Genomic DNA, 14,212 nt, shown 5'->3' on the forward strand with positions numbered 1-14,212 from the left:
AATACAGATTAAAATCATTTATATTTAGGTTAAATGGAAGATATAGCTTGTGCTGCATGTTAGCTTGCAAATTATGCCCAAGAACATAATTTATTAAGCCATATGTCTTACTAACAAGAAACAATGCCTCTAACCACAGGTCACGTACGAAAAATAATGCCCCGTTTAAGCCATTCTGAAGGGGTGGAGCGGAAAATGAAAATAAATACGGCCTTTTAAAATTTAAATGCTCCAGCGATTTCATTCCGTCAACCCCTTAGAACCCACCAAGAGCTAAATTCAGGTGTTTGCGAGTAGTTTCATTTAAAACGGAGAGGGCTGCCTTCCGCCTGTGTTTTCTGTTGTACTGACATGAGAGTCAGGGCTCCGAGCTTTCGGTCTGCGAACTACATCACTGAGCCTCTTCTAAAAGCATTTAAATAAAAACACTCCAGCGACTGTACGCAATGTAAACATAATATCATTTTAAAGAGCTATATTAAGCGCATATGAGCTGCTTTTATATGGTTTACGGATGAGCTTCAGGGCTGGCGTTTCTTCGTCCGTGTTCACAAAACTACATATTTTAAAGGCATTTAAAAAATAAAAACACTCCAGCGATTGAACAGTAATAGTAGATTAGTGTATTGAAAACGTTAAAATGCTTGCTTATTTGTGCTGCATTTTTGTGGAAACGAATTAGCTAGTAAAGACTGTTTCATGAATATGGTCTCATCGTTTGAGCCACATAGTTCAACAAAGCACGGCCGTTTTTAACGACCAACTAATAACTTCTGCTATTTAACTGATAAGAGTTCTCAAAAAATGCAACTGTATTGAACATAGCACCCAATCACTCGTTTAATATTTTTTGTTCCCTGTCATTTCGCTGTATTTTATGTTTGATTTAGCACAGGTGCCCTCTTACGTCATACTCCGAAAGTCCCCTTAGGCATTTGTGCGCATGCGCGCTACTCATGAATGGTGCTTTATAGAGGACGCACAAAAATACAGATTAAAATCATTTATATTTAGGTTAAATGGAAGATATAGCTTGTGCTGCATGTTAGCTTGCAAATTATGCCCAAGAACATAATTTATTAAGCCATATGTCTTACTAACAAGAAACAATGCCTCTAACCACAGGTCACGTACGAAAAATAATGCCCCGTTTAAGCCATTCTGAAGGGGTGGAGCGGAAAATGAAAATAAATACGGCCTTTTAAAATTTAAATGCTCCAGCGATTTCATTCCGTTAACCCCTTAGAACCCACCAAGAGCTAAATTCAGGTGTTTGCGAGTAGTTTCATTTAAAACGGAGAGGGCTGCCTTCCGCCTGTGTTTTCTGTTGTACTGACATGAGAGTCAGGGCTCCGAGCTTTCGGTCTGCGAACTACATCACTGAGCCTCTTCTAAAAGCATTTAAATAAAAACACTCCAGCGACTGTACGCAATGTAAACATAATATCATTTTAAAGAGCTATATTAAGCGCATATGAGCTGCTTTTATATGGTTTACGGATGAGCTTCAGGGCTGGCGTTTCTTCGTCCGTGTTCACAAAACTACATATTTTAAAGGCATTTAAAAAATAAAAACACTCCAGCGATTGAACAGTAATAGTAGATTAGTGTATTGAAAACGTTAAAATGCTTGCTTATTTGTGCTGCATTTTTGTGGAAACGAATTAGCTAGTAAAGACTGTTTCATGAATATGGTCTCATCATTTGAGCCACATAGTTCAACAAAGCACGGCCGTTTTTAACGACCAACTAATAACTTCTGCTATTTAACTGATAAGAGTTCTCAAAAAATGCAACTGTATTGAACATAGCACCCAATCACTCGTTTAATATTTTTTGTTCCCTGTCATTTCGCTGTATTTTATGTTTGATTTAGCACAGGTGCCCTCTTACGTCATACTCCGAAAGTCCCCTTAGGCATTTGTGCGCATGCGCGCTACTCATGAATGGTGCTTTATAGAGGACGCACAAAAATACAGATTAAAATCATTTATATTTAGGTTAAATGGAAGATATAGCTTGTGCTGCATGTTAGCTTGCAAATTATGCCCAAGAACATAATTTATTAAGCCATATGTCTTACTAACAAGAAACAATGCCTCTAACCACAGGTCACGTACGAAAAATAATGCCCCGTTTAAGCCATTCTGAAGGGGTGGAGCGGAAAATGAAAATAAATACGGCCTTTTAAAATTTAAATGCTCCAGCGATTCCATTCCGTCAACCCCTTAGAACCCACCAAGAGCTAAATTCAGGTGTTTGCGAGTAGTTTCATTTAAAACGGAGAGGGCTGCCTTCCGCCTGTGTTTTCTGTTGTACTGACATGAGAGTCAGGGCTCCGAGCTTTCGGTCTGCGAACTACATCACTGAGCCTCTTCTAAAAGCATTTAAATAAAAACACTCCAGCGACTGTACGCAATGTAAACATAATATCATTTTAAAGAGCTATATTAAGCGCATATGAGCTGCTTTTATATGGTTTACGGATGAGCTTCAGGGCTGGCGTTTCTTCGTCCGTGTTCACAAAACTACATATTTTAAAGGCATTTAAAAAATAAAAACACTCCAGCGATTGAACAGTAATAGTAGATTAGTGTATTGAAAACGTTAAAATGCTTGCTTATTTGTGCTGCATTTTTGTGGAAACGAATTAGCTAGTAAAGACTGTTTCATGAATATGGTCTCATCGTTTGAGCCACATAGTTCAACAAAGCACGGCCGTTTTTAATGACCAACTAATAACTTCTGCTATTTAACTGATAAGAGTTCTCAAAAAATGCAACTGTATTGAACATAGCACCCAATCACTCGTTTAATATTTTTTGTTCCCTGTCATTTCGCTGTATTTTATGTTTGATTTAGCACAGGTGCCCTCTTACGTCATACTCCGAAAGTCCCCTTAGGCATTTGTGCGCATGCGCGCTACTCATGAATGGTGCTTTATAGAGGACGCACAAAAATACAGATTAAAATCATTTATATTTAGGTTAAATGGAAGATATAGCTTGTGCTGCATGTTAGCTTGCAAATTATGCCCAAGAACATAATTTATTAAGCCATATGTCTTACTAACAAGAAACAATGCCTCTAACCACAGGTCACGTACGAAAAATAATGCCCCGTTTAAGCCATTCTGAAGGGGTGGAGCGGAAAATGAAAATAAATACGGCCTTTTAAAATTTAAATGCTCCAGCGATTTCATTCCGTCAACCCCTTAGAACCCACCAAGAGCTAAATTCAGGTGTTTGCGAGTAGTTTCATTTAAAACGGAGAGGGCTGCCTTCCGCCTGTGTTTTCTGTTGTACTGACATGAGAGTCAGGGCTCCGAGCTTTCGGTCTGCGAACTACATCACTGAGCCTCTTCTAAAAGCATTTAAATAAAAACACTCCAGCGACTGTACGCAATGTAAACATAATATCATTTTAAAGAGCTATATTAAGCGCATATGAGCTGCTTTTATATGGTTTACGGATGAGCTTCAGGGCTGGCGTTTCTTCGTCCGTGTTCACAAAACTACATATTTTAAAGGCATTTAAAAAATAAAAACACTCCAGCGATTGAACAGTAATAGTAGATTAGTGTATTGAAAACGTTAAAATGCTTGCTTATTTGTGCTGCATTTTTGTGGAAACGAATTAGCTAGTAAAGACTGTTTCATGAATATGGTCTCATCGTTTGAGCCACATAGTTCAACAAAGCACGGCCGTTTTTAATGACCAACTAATAACTTCTGCTATTTAACTGATAAGAGTTCTCAAAAAATGCAACTGTATTGAACATAGCACCCAATCACTCGTTTAATATTTTTTGTTCCCTGTCATTTCGCTGTATTTTATGTTTGATTTAGCACAGGTGCCCTCTTACGTCATACTCCGAAAGTCCCCTTAGGCATTTGTGCGCATGCGCGCTACTCATGAATGGTGCTTTATAGAGGACGCACAAAAATACAGATTAAAATCATTTATATTTAGGTTAAATGGAAGATATAGCTTGTGCTGCATGTTAGCTTGCAAATTATGCCCAAGAACATAATTTATTAAGCCATATGTCTTACTAACAAGAAACAATGCCTCTAACCACAGGTCACGTACGAAAAATAATGCCCCGTTTAAGCCATTCTGAAGGGGTGGAGCGGAAAATGAAAATAAATACGGCCTTTTAAAATTTAAATGCTCCAGCGATTTCATTCCGTCAACCCCTTAGAACCCACCAAGAGCTAAATTCAGGTGTTTGCGAGTAGTTTCATTTAAAACGGAGAGGGCTGCCTTCCGCCTGTGTTTTCTGTTGTACTGACATGAGAGTCAGGGCTCCGAGCTTTCGGTCTGCGAACTACATCACTGAGCCTCTTCTAAAAGCATTTAAATAAAAACACTCCAGCGACTGTACGCAATGTAAACATAATATCATTTTAAAGAGCTATATTAAGCGCATATGAGCTGCTTTTATATGGTTTACGGATGAGCTTCAGGGCTGGCGTTTCTTCGTCCGTGTTCACAAAACTACATATTTTAAAGGCATTTAAAAAATAAAAACACTCCAGCGATTGAACAGTAATAGTAGATTAGTGTATTGAAAACGTTAAAATGCTTGCTTATTTGTGCTGCATTTTTGTGGAAACGAATTAGCTAGTAAAGACTGTTTCATGAATATGGTCTCATCGTTTGAGCCACATAGTTCAACAAAGCACGGCCGTTTTTAACGACCAACTAATAACTTCTGCTATTTAACTGATAAGAGTTCTCAAAAAATGCAACTGTATTGAACATAGCACCCAATCACTCGTTTAATATTTTTTGTTCCCTGTCATTTCGCTGTATTTTATGTTTGATTTAGCACAGGTGCCCTCTTACGTCATACTCCGAAAGTCCCCTTAGGCATTTGTGCGCATGCGCGCTACTCATGAATGGTGCTTTATAGAGGACGCACAAAAATACAGATTAAAATCATTTATATTTAGGTTAAATGGAAGATATAGCTTGTGCTGCATGTTAGCTTGCAAATTATGCCCAAGAACATAATTTATTAAGCCATATGTCTTACTAACAAGAAACAATGCCTCTAACCACAGGTCACGTACGAAAAATAATGCCCCGTTTAAGCCATTCTGAAGGGGTGGAGCGGAAAATGAAAATAAATACGGCCTTTTAAAATTTAAATGCTCCAGCGATTTCATTCCGTCAACCCCTTAGAACCCACCAAGAGCTAAATTCAGGTGTTTGCGAGTAGTTTCATTTAAAACGGAGAGGGCTGCCTTCCGCCTGTGTTTTCTGTTGTACTGACATGAGAGTCAGGGCTCCGAGCTTTCGGTCTGCGAACTACATCACTGAGCCTCTTCTAAAAGCATTTAAATAAAAACACTCCAGCGACTGTACGCAATGTAAACATAATATCATTTTAAAGAGCTATATTAAGCGCATATGAGCTGCTTTTATATGGTTTACGGATGAGCTTCAGGGCTGGCGTTTCTTCGTCCGTGTTCACAAAACTACATATTTTAAAGGCATTTAAAAAATAAAAACACTCCAGCGATTGAACAGTAATAGTAGATTAGTGTATTGAAAACGTTAAAATGCTTGCTTATTTGTGCTGCATTTTTGTGGAAACGAATTAGCTAGTAAAGACTGTTTCATGAATATGGTCTCATCGTTTGAGCCACATAGTTCAACAAAGCACGGCCGTTTTTAACGACCAACTAATAACTTCTGCTATTTAACTGATAAGAGTTCTCAAAAAATGCAACTGTATTGAACATAGCACCCAATCACTCGTTTAATATTTTTTGTTCCCTGTCATTTCGCTGTATTTTATGTTTGATTTAGCACAGGTGCCCTCTTACGTCATACTCCGAAAGTCCCCTTAGGCATTTGTGCGCATGCGCGCTACTCATGAATGGTGCTTTATAGAGGACGCACAAAAATACAGATTAAAATCATTTATATTTAGGTTAAATGGAAGATATAGCTTGTGCTGCATGTTAGCTTGCAAATTATGCCCAAGAACATAATTTATTAAGCCATATGTCTTACTAACAAGAAACAATGCCTCTAACCACAGGTCACGTACGAAAAATAATGCCCCGTTTAAGCCATTCTGAAGGGGTGGAGCGGAAAATGAAAATAAATACGGCCTTTTAAAATTTAAATGCTCCAGCGATTTCATTCCGTCAACCCCTTAGAACCCACCAAGAGCTAAATTCAGGTGTTTGCGAGTAGTTTCATTTAAAACGGAGAGGGCTGCCTTCCGCCTGTGTTTTCTGTTGTACTGACATGAGAGTCAGGGCTCCGAGCTTTCGGTCTGCGAACTACATCACTGAGCCTCTTCTAAAAGCATTTAAATAAAAACACTCCAGCGACTGTACGCAATGTAAACATAATATCATTTTAAAGAGCTATATTAAGCGCATATGAGCTGCTTTTATATGGTTTACGGATGAGCTTCAGGGCTGGCGTTTCTTCGTCCGTGTTCACAAAACTACATATTTTAAAGGCATTTAAAAAATAAAAACACTCCAGCGATTGAACAGTAATAGTAGATTAGTGTATTGAAAACGTTAAAATGCTTGCTTATTTGTGCTGCATTTTTGTGGAAACGAATTAGCTAGTAAAGACTGTTTCATGAATATGGTCTCATCGTTTGAGCCACATAGTTCAACAAAGCACGGCCGTTTTTAATGACCAACTAATAACTTCTGCTATTTAACTGATAAGAGTTCTCAAAAAATGCAACTGTATTGAACATAGCACCCAATCACTCGTTTAATATTTTTTGTTCCCTGTCATTTCGCTGCATTTTATGTTTGATTTAGCACAGGTGCCCTCTTACGTCATACTCCGAAAGTCCCCTTAGGCATTTGTGCGCATGCGCGCTACTCATAAATGGTGCTTTATAGAGGACGCACAAAAATACAGATTAAAATCATTTATATTTAGGTTAAATGGAAGATATAGCTTGTGCTGCATGTTAGCTTGCAAATTATGCCCAAGAACATAATTTATTAAGCCATATGTCTTACTAACAAGAAACAATGCCTCTAACCACAGGTCACGTACGAAAAATAATGCCCCGTTTAAGCCATTCTGAAGGGGTGGAGCGGAAAATGAAAATAAATACGGCCTTTTAAAATTTAAATGCTCCAGCGATTTCATTCCGTCAACCCCTTAGAACCCACCAAGAGCTAAATTCAGGTGTTTGCGAGTAGTTTCATTTAAAACGGAGAGGGCTGCCTTCCGCCTGTGTTTTCTGTTGTACTGACATGAGAGTCAGGGCTCCGAGCTTTCGGTCTGCGAACTACATCACTGAGCCTCTTCTAAAAGCATTTAAATAAAAACACTCCAGCGACTGTACGCAATGTAAACATAATATCATTTTAAAGAGCTATATTAAGCGCATATGAGCTGCTTTTATATGGTTTACGGATGAGCTTCAGGGCTGGCGTTTCTTCGTCCGTGTTCACAAAACTACATATTTTAAAGGCATTTAAAAAATAAAAACACTCCAGCGATTGAACAGTAATAGTAGATTAGTGTATTGAAAACGTTAAAATGCTTGCTTATTTGTGCTGCATTTTTGTGGAAACGAATTAGCTAGTAAAGACTGTTTCATGAATATGGTCTCATCGTTTGAGCCACATAGTTCAACAAAGCACGGCCGTTTTTAATGACCAACTAATAACTTCTGCTATTTAACTGATAAGAGTTCTCAAAAAATGCAACTGTATTGAACATAGCACCCAATCACTCGTTTAATATTTTTTGTTCCCTGTCATTTCGCTGCATTTTATGTTTGATTTAGCACAGGTGCCCTCTTACGTCATACTCCGAAAGTCCCCTTAGGCATTTGTGCGCATGCGCGCTACTCATAAATGGTGCTTTATAGAGGACGCACAAAAATACAGATTAAAATCATTTATATTTAGGTTAAATGGAAGATATAGCTTGTGCTGCATGTTAGCTTGCAAATTATGCCCAAGAACATAATTTATTAAGCCATATGTCTTACTAACAAGAAACAATGCCTCTAACCACAGGTCACGTACGAAAAATAATGCCCCGTTTAAGCCATTCTGAAGGGGTGGAGCGGAAAATGAAAATAAATACGGCCTTTTAAAATTTAAATGCTCCAGCGATTTCATTCCGTCAACCCCTTAGAACCCACCAAGAGCTAAATTCAGGTGTTTGCGAGTAGTTTCATTTAAAACGGAGAGGGCTGCCTTCCGCCTGTGTTTTCTGTTGTACTGACATGAGAGTCAGGGCTCCGAGCTTTCGGTCTGCGAACTACATCACTGAGCCTCTTCTAAAAGCATTTAAATAAAAACACTCCAGCGACTGTACGCAATGTAAACATAATATCATTTTAAAGAGCTATATTAAGCGCATATGAGCTGCTTTTATATGGTTTACGGATGAGCTTCAGGGCTGGCGTTTCTTCGTCCGTGTTCACAAAACTACATATTTTAAAGGCATTTAAAAAATAAAAACACTCCAGCGATTGAACAGTAATAGTAGATTAGTGTATTGAAAACGTTAAAATGCTTGCTTATTTGTGCTGCATTTTTGTGGAAACGAATTAGCTAGTAAAGACTGTTTCATGAATATGGTCTCATCGTTTGAGCCACATAGTTCAACAAAGCACGGCCGTTTTTAATGACCAACTAATAACTTCTGCTATTTAACTGATAAGAGTTCTCAAAAAATGCAACTGTATTGAACATAGCACCCAATCACTCGTTTAATATTTTTTGTTCCCTGTCATTTCGCTGCATTTTATGTTTGATTTAGCACAGGTGCCCTCTTACGTCATACTCCGAAAGTCCCCTTAGGCATTTGTGCGCATGCGCGCTACTCATAAATGGTGCTTTATAGAGGACGCACAAAAATACAGATTAAAATCATTTATATTTAGGTTAAATGGAAGATATAGCTTGTGCTGCATGTTAGCTTGCAAATTATGCCCAAGAACATAATTTATTAAACCATATGTCTTACTAACAAGAAACAATGCCTCTAACCACAGGTCACGTACGAAAAATAATGCCCCGTTTAAGCCATTCTGAAGGGGTGGAGCGGAAAATGAAAATAAATACGGCCTTTTAAAATTTAAATGCTCCAGCGATTTCATTCCGTCAACCCCTTAGAACCCACCAAGAGCTAAATTCAGGTGTTTGCGAGTAGTTTCATTTAAAACGGAGAGGGCTGCCTTCCGCCTGTGTTTTCTGTTGTACTGACATGAGAGTCAGGGCTCCGAGCTTTCGGTCTGCGAACTACATCACTGAGCCTCTTCTAAAAGCATTTAAATAAAAACACTCCAGCGACTGTACGCAATGTAAACATAATATCATTTTAAAGAGCTATATTAAGCGCATATGAGCTGCTTTTATATGGTTTACGGATGAGCTTCAGGGCTGGCGTTTCTTCGTCCGTGTTCACAAAACTACATATTTTAAAGGCATTTAAAAAATAAAAACACTCCAGCGATTGAACAGTAATAGTAGATTAGTGTATTGAAAACGTTAAAATGCTTGCTTATTTGTGCTGCATTTTTGTGGAAACGAATTAGCTAGTAAAGACTGTTTCATGAATATGGTCTCATCGTTTGAGCCACATAGTTCAACAAAGCACGGCCGTTTTTAATGACCAACTAATAACTTCTGCTATTTAACTGATAAGAGTTCTCAAAAAATGCAACTGTATTGAACATAGCACCCAATCACTCGTTTAATATTTTTTGTTCCCTGTCATTTCGCTGTATTTTATGTTTGATTTAGCACAGGTGCCCTCTTACGTCATACTCCGAAAGTCCCCTTAGGCATTTGTGCGCATGCGCGCTACTCATAAATGGTGCTTTATAGAGGACGCACAAAAATACAGATTAAAATCATTTATATTTAGGTTAAATGGAAGATATAGCTTGTGCTGCATGTTAGCTTGCAAATTATGCCCAAGAACATAATTTATTAAGCCATATGTCTTACTAACAAGAAACAATGCCTCTAACCACAGGTCACGTACGAAAAATAATGCCCCGTTTAAGCCATTCTGAAGGGGTGGAGCGGAAAATGAAAATAAATACGGCCTTTTAAAATTTAAATGCTCCAGCGATTTCATTCCGTCAACCCCTTAGAACCCACCAAGAGCTAAATTCAGGTGTTTGCGAGTAGTTTCATTTAAAACGGAGAGGGCTGCCTTCCGCCTGTGTTTTCTGTTGTACTGACATGAGAGTCAGGGCTCCGAGCTTTCGGTCTGCGAACTACATCACTGAGCCTCTTCTAAAAGCATTTAAATAAAAACACTCCAGCGACTGTACGCAATGTAAACATAATATCATTTTAAAGAGCTATATTAAGCGCATATGAGCTGCTTTTATATGGTTTACGGATGAGCTTCAGGGCTGGCGTTTCTTCGTCCGTGTTCACAAAACTACATATTTTAAAGGCATTTAAAAAATAAAAACACTCCAGCGATTGAACAGTAATAGTAGATTAGTGTATTGAAAACGTTAAAATGCTTGCTTATTTGTGCTGCATTTTTGTGGAAACGAATTAGCTAGTAAAGACTGTTTCATGAATATGGTCTCATCGTTTGAGCCACATAGTTCAACAAAGCACGGCCGTTTTTAATGACCAACTAATAACTTCTGCTATTTAACTGATAAGAGTTCTCAAAAAATGCAACTGTATTGAACATAGCACCCAATCACTCGTTTAATATTTTTTGTTCCCTGTCATTTCGCTGCATTTTATGTTTGATTTAGCACAGGTGCCCTCTTACGTCATACTCCGAAAGTCCCCTTAGGCATTTGTGCGCATGCGCGCTACTCATAAATGGTGCTTTATAGAGGACGCACAAAAATACAGATTAAAATCATTTATATTTAGGTTAAATGGAAGATATAGCTTGTGCTGCATGTTAGCTTGCAAATTATGCCCAAGAACATAATTTATTAAGCCATATGTCTTACTAACAAGAAACAATGCCTCTAACCACAGGTCACGTACGAAAAATAATGCCCCGTTTAAGCCATTCTGAAGGGGTGGAGCGGAAAATGAAAATAAATACGGCCTTTTAAAATTTAAATGCTCCAGCGATTTCATTCCGTCAACCCCTTAGAACCCACCAAGAGCTAAATTCAGGTGTTTGCGAGTAGTTTCATTTAAAACGGAGAGGGCTGCCTTCCGCCTGTGTTTTCTGTTGTACTGACATGAGAGTCAGGGCTCCGAGCTTTCGGTCTGCGAACTACATCACTGAGCCTCTTCTAAAAGCATTTAAATAAAAACACTCCAGCGACTGTACGCAATGTAAACATAATATCATTTTAAAGAGCTATATTAAGCGCATATGAGCTGCTTTTATATGGTTTACGGATGAGCTTCAGGGCTGGCGTTTCTTCGTCCGTGTTCACAAAACTACATATTTTAAAGGCATTTAAAAAATAAAAACACTCCAGCGATTGAACAGTAATAGTAGATTAGTGTATTGAAAACGTTAAAATGCTTGCTTATTTGTGCTGCATTTTTGTGGAAACGAATTAGCTAGTAAAGACTGTTTCATGAATATGGTCTCATCGTTTGAGCCACATAGTTCAACAAAGCACGGCCGTTTTTAATGACCAACTAATAACTTCTGCTATTTAACTGATAAGAGTTCTCAAAAAATGCAACTGTATTGAACATAGCACCCAATCACTCGTTTAATATTTTTTGTTCCCTGTCATTTCGCTGTATTTTATGTTTGATTTAGCACAGGTGCCCTCTTACGTCATACTCCGAAAGTCCCCTTAGGCATTTGTGCGCATGCGCGCTACTCATAAATGGTGCTTTATAGAGGACGCACAAAAATACAGATTAAAATCATTTATAGTTAGGTTAAATGGAAGATATAGCTTGTGCTGCATGTTAGCTTGCAAATTATGCCCAAGAACATAATTTATTAAGCCATATGTCTTACTAACAAGAAACAATGCCTCTAACCACAGGTCACGTACGAAAAATAATGCCCCGTTTAAGCCATTCTGAAGGGGTGGAGCGGAAAATGAAAATAAATACGGCCTTTTAAAATTTAAATGCTCCAGCGATTTCATTCCGTCAACCCCTTAGAACCCACCAAGAGCTAAATTCAGGTGTTTGCGAGTAGTTTCATTTAAAACGGAGAGGGCTGCCTTCCGCCTGTGTTTTCTGTTGTACTGACATGAGAGTCAGGGCTCCGAGCTTTCGGTCTGCGAACTACATCACTGAGCCTCTTCTAAAAGCATTTAAATAAAAACACTCCAGCGACTGTACGCAATGTAAACATAATATCATTTTAAAGAGCTATATTAAGCGCATATGAGCTGCTTTTATATGGTTTACGGATGAGCTTCAGGGCTGGCGTTTCTTCGTCCGTGTTCACAAAACTACATATTTTAAAGGCATTTAAAAAATAAAAACACTCCAGCGATTGAACAGTAATAGTAGATTAGTGTATTGAAAACGTTAAAATGCTTGCTTATTTGTGCTGCATTTTTGTGGAAACGAATTAGCTAGTAAAGACTGTTTCATGAATATGGTCTCATCGTTTGAGCCACATAGTTCAACAAAGCACGGCCGTTTTTAATGACCAACTAATAACTTCTGCTATTTAACTGATAAGAGTTCTCAAAAAATGCAACTGTATTGAACATAGCACCCAATCACTCGTTTAATATTTTTTGTTCCCTGTCATTTCGCTGTATTTTATGTTTGATTTAGCACAGGTGCCCTCTTACGTCATACTCCGAAAGTCCCCTTAGGCATTTGTGCGCATGCGCGCTACTCATAAATGGTGCTTTATAGAGGACGCACAAAAATACAGATTAAAATCATTTATATTTAGGTTAAATGGAAGATATAGCTTGTGCTGCATGTTAGCTTGCAAATTATGCCCAAGAACATAATTTATTAAGCCATATGTCTTACTAACAAGAAACAATGCCTCTAACCACAGGTCACGTACGAAAAATAATGCCCCGTTTAAGCCATTCTGAAGGGGTGGAGCGGAAAATGAAAATAAATACGGCCTTTTAAAATTTAAATGCTCCAGCGATTTCATTCCGTCAACCCCTTAGAACCCACCAAGAGCTAAATTCAGGTGTTTGCGAGTAGTTTCATTTAAAACGGAGAGGGCTGCCTTCCGCCTGTGTTTTCTGTTGTACTGACATGAGAGTCAGGGCTCCGAGCTTTCGGTCTGCGAACTACATCACTGAGCCTCTTCTAAAAGCATTTAAATAAAAACACTCCAGCGACTGTACGCAATGTAAACATAATATCATTTTAAAGAGCTATATTAAGCGCATATGAGCTGCTTTTATATGGTTTACGGATGAGCTTCAGGGCTGGCGTTTCTTCGTCCGTGTTCACAAAACTACATATTTTAAAGGCATTTAAAAAATAAAAACACTCCAGCGATTGAACAGTAATAGTAGATTAGTGTATTGAAAACGTTAAAATGCTTGCTTATTTGTGCTGCATTTTTGTGGAAACGAATTAGCTAGTAAAGACTGTTTCATGAATATGGTCTCATCGTTTGAGCCACATAGTTCAACAAAGCACGGCCGTTTTTAATGACCAACTAATAACTTCTGCTATTTAACTGATAAGAGTTCTCAAAAACTGCAACTGTATTGAACATAGCACCCAATCACTCGTTTAATATTTTTTGTTCCCTGTCATTTCGCTGTATTTTATGTTTGATTTAGCACAGGTGCCCTCTTACGTCATACTCCGAAAGTCCCCTTAGGCATTTGTGCGCATGCGCGCTACTCATAAATGGTGCTTTATAGAGGACGCACAAAAATACAGATTAAAATCATTTATATTTAGGTTAAATGGAAGATATAGCTTGTGCTGCATGTTAGCTTGCAAATTATGCCCAAGAACATAATTTATTAAGCCATATGTCTTACTAACAAGAAACAATGCCTCTAACCACAGGTCACGTACGAAAAATAATGCCCCGTTTAAGCCATTCTGAAGGGGTGGAGCGGAAAATGAAAATAAATACGGCCTTTTAAAATTTAAATGCTCCAGCGATTTCATTCCGTCAACCCCTTAGAACCCACCAAGAGCTAAATTCAGGTGTTTGCGAGTAGTTTCATTTAAAACGGAGAGGGCTGCCTTCCGCCTGTGTTTTCTGTTGTACTGACATGAGAGTCAGGGCTCCGAGCTTTCGGTCTGCGAACTACATCACTGAGCCTCTTCTA

This window comes from Garra rufa, chromosome 9 (assembly GCF_049309525.1).
Source record: "Garra rufa chromosome 9, GarRuf1.0, whole genome shotgun sequence".
NCBI lineage: Eukaryota > Metazoa > Chordata > Actinopteri > Cypriniformes > Cyprinidae > Garra > Garra rufa.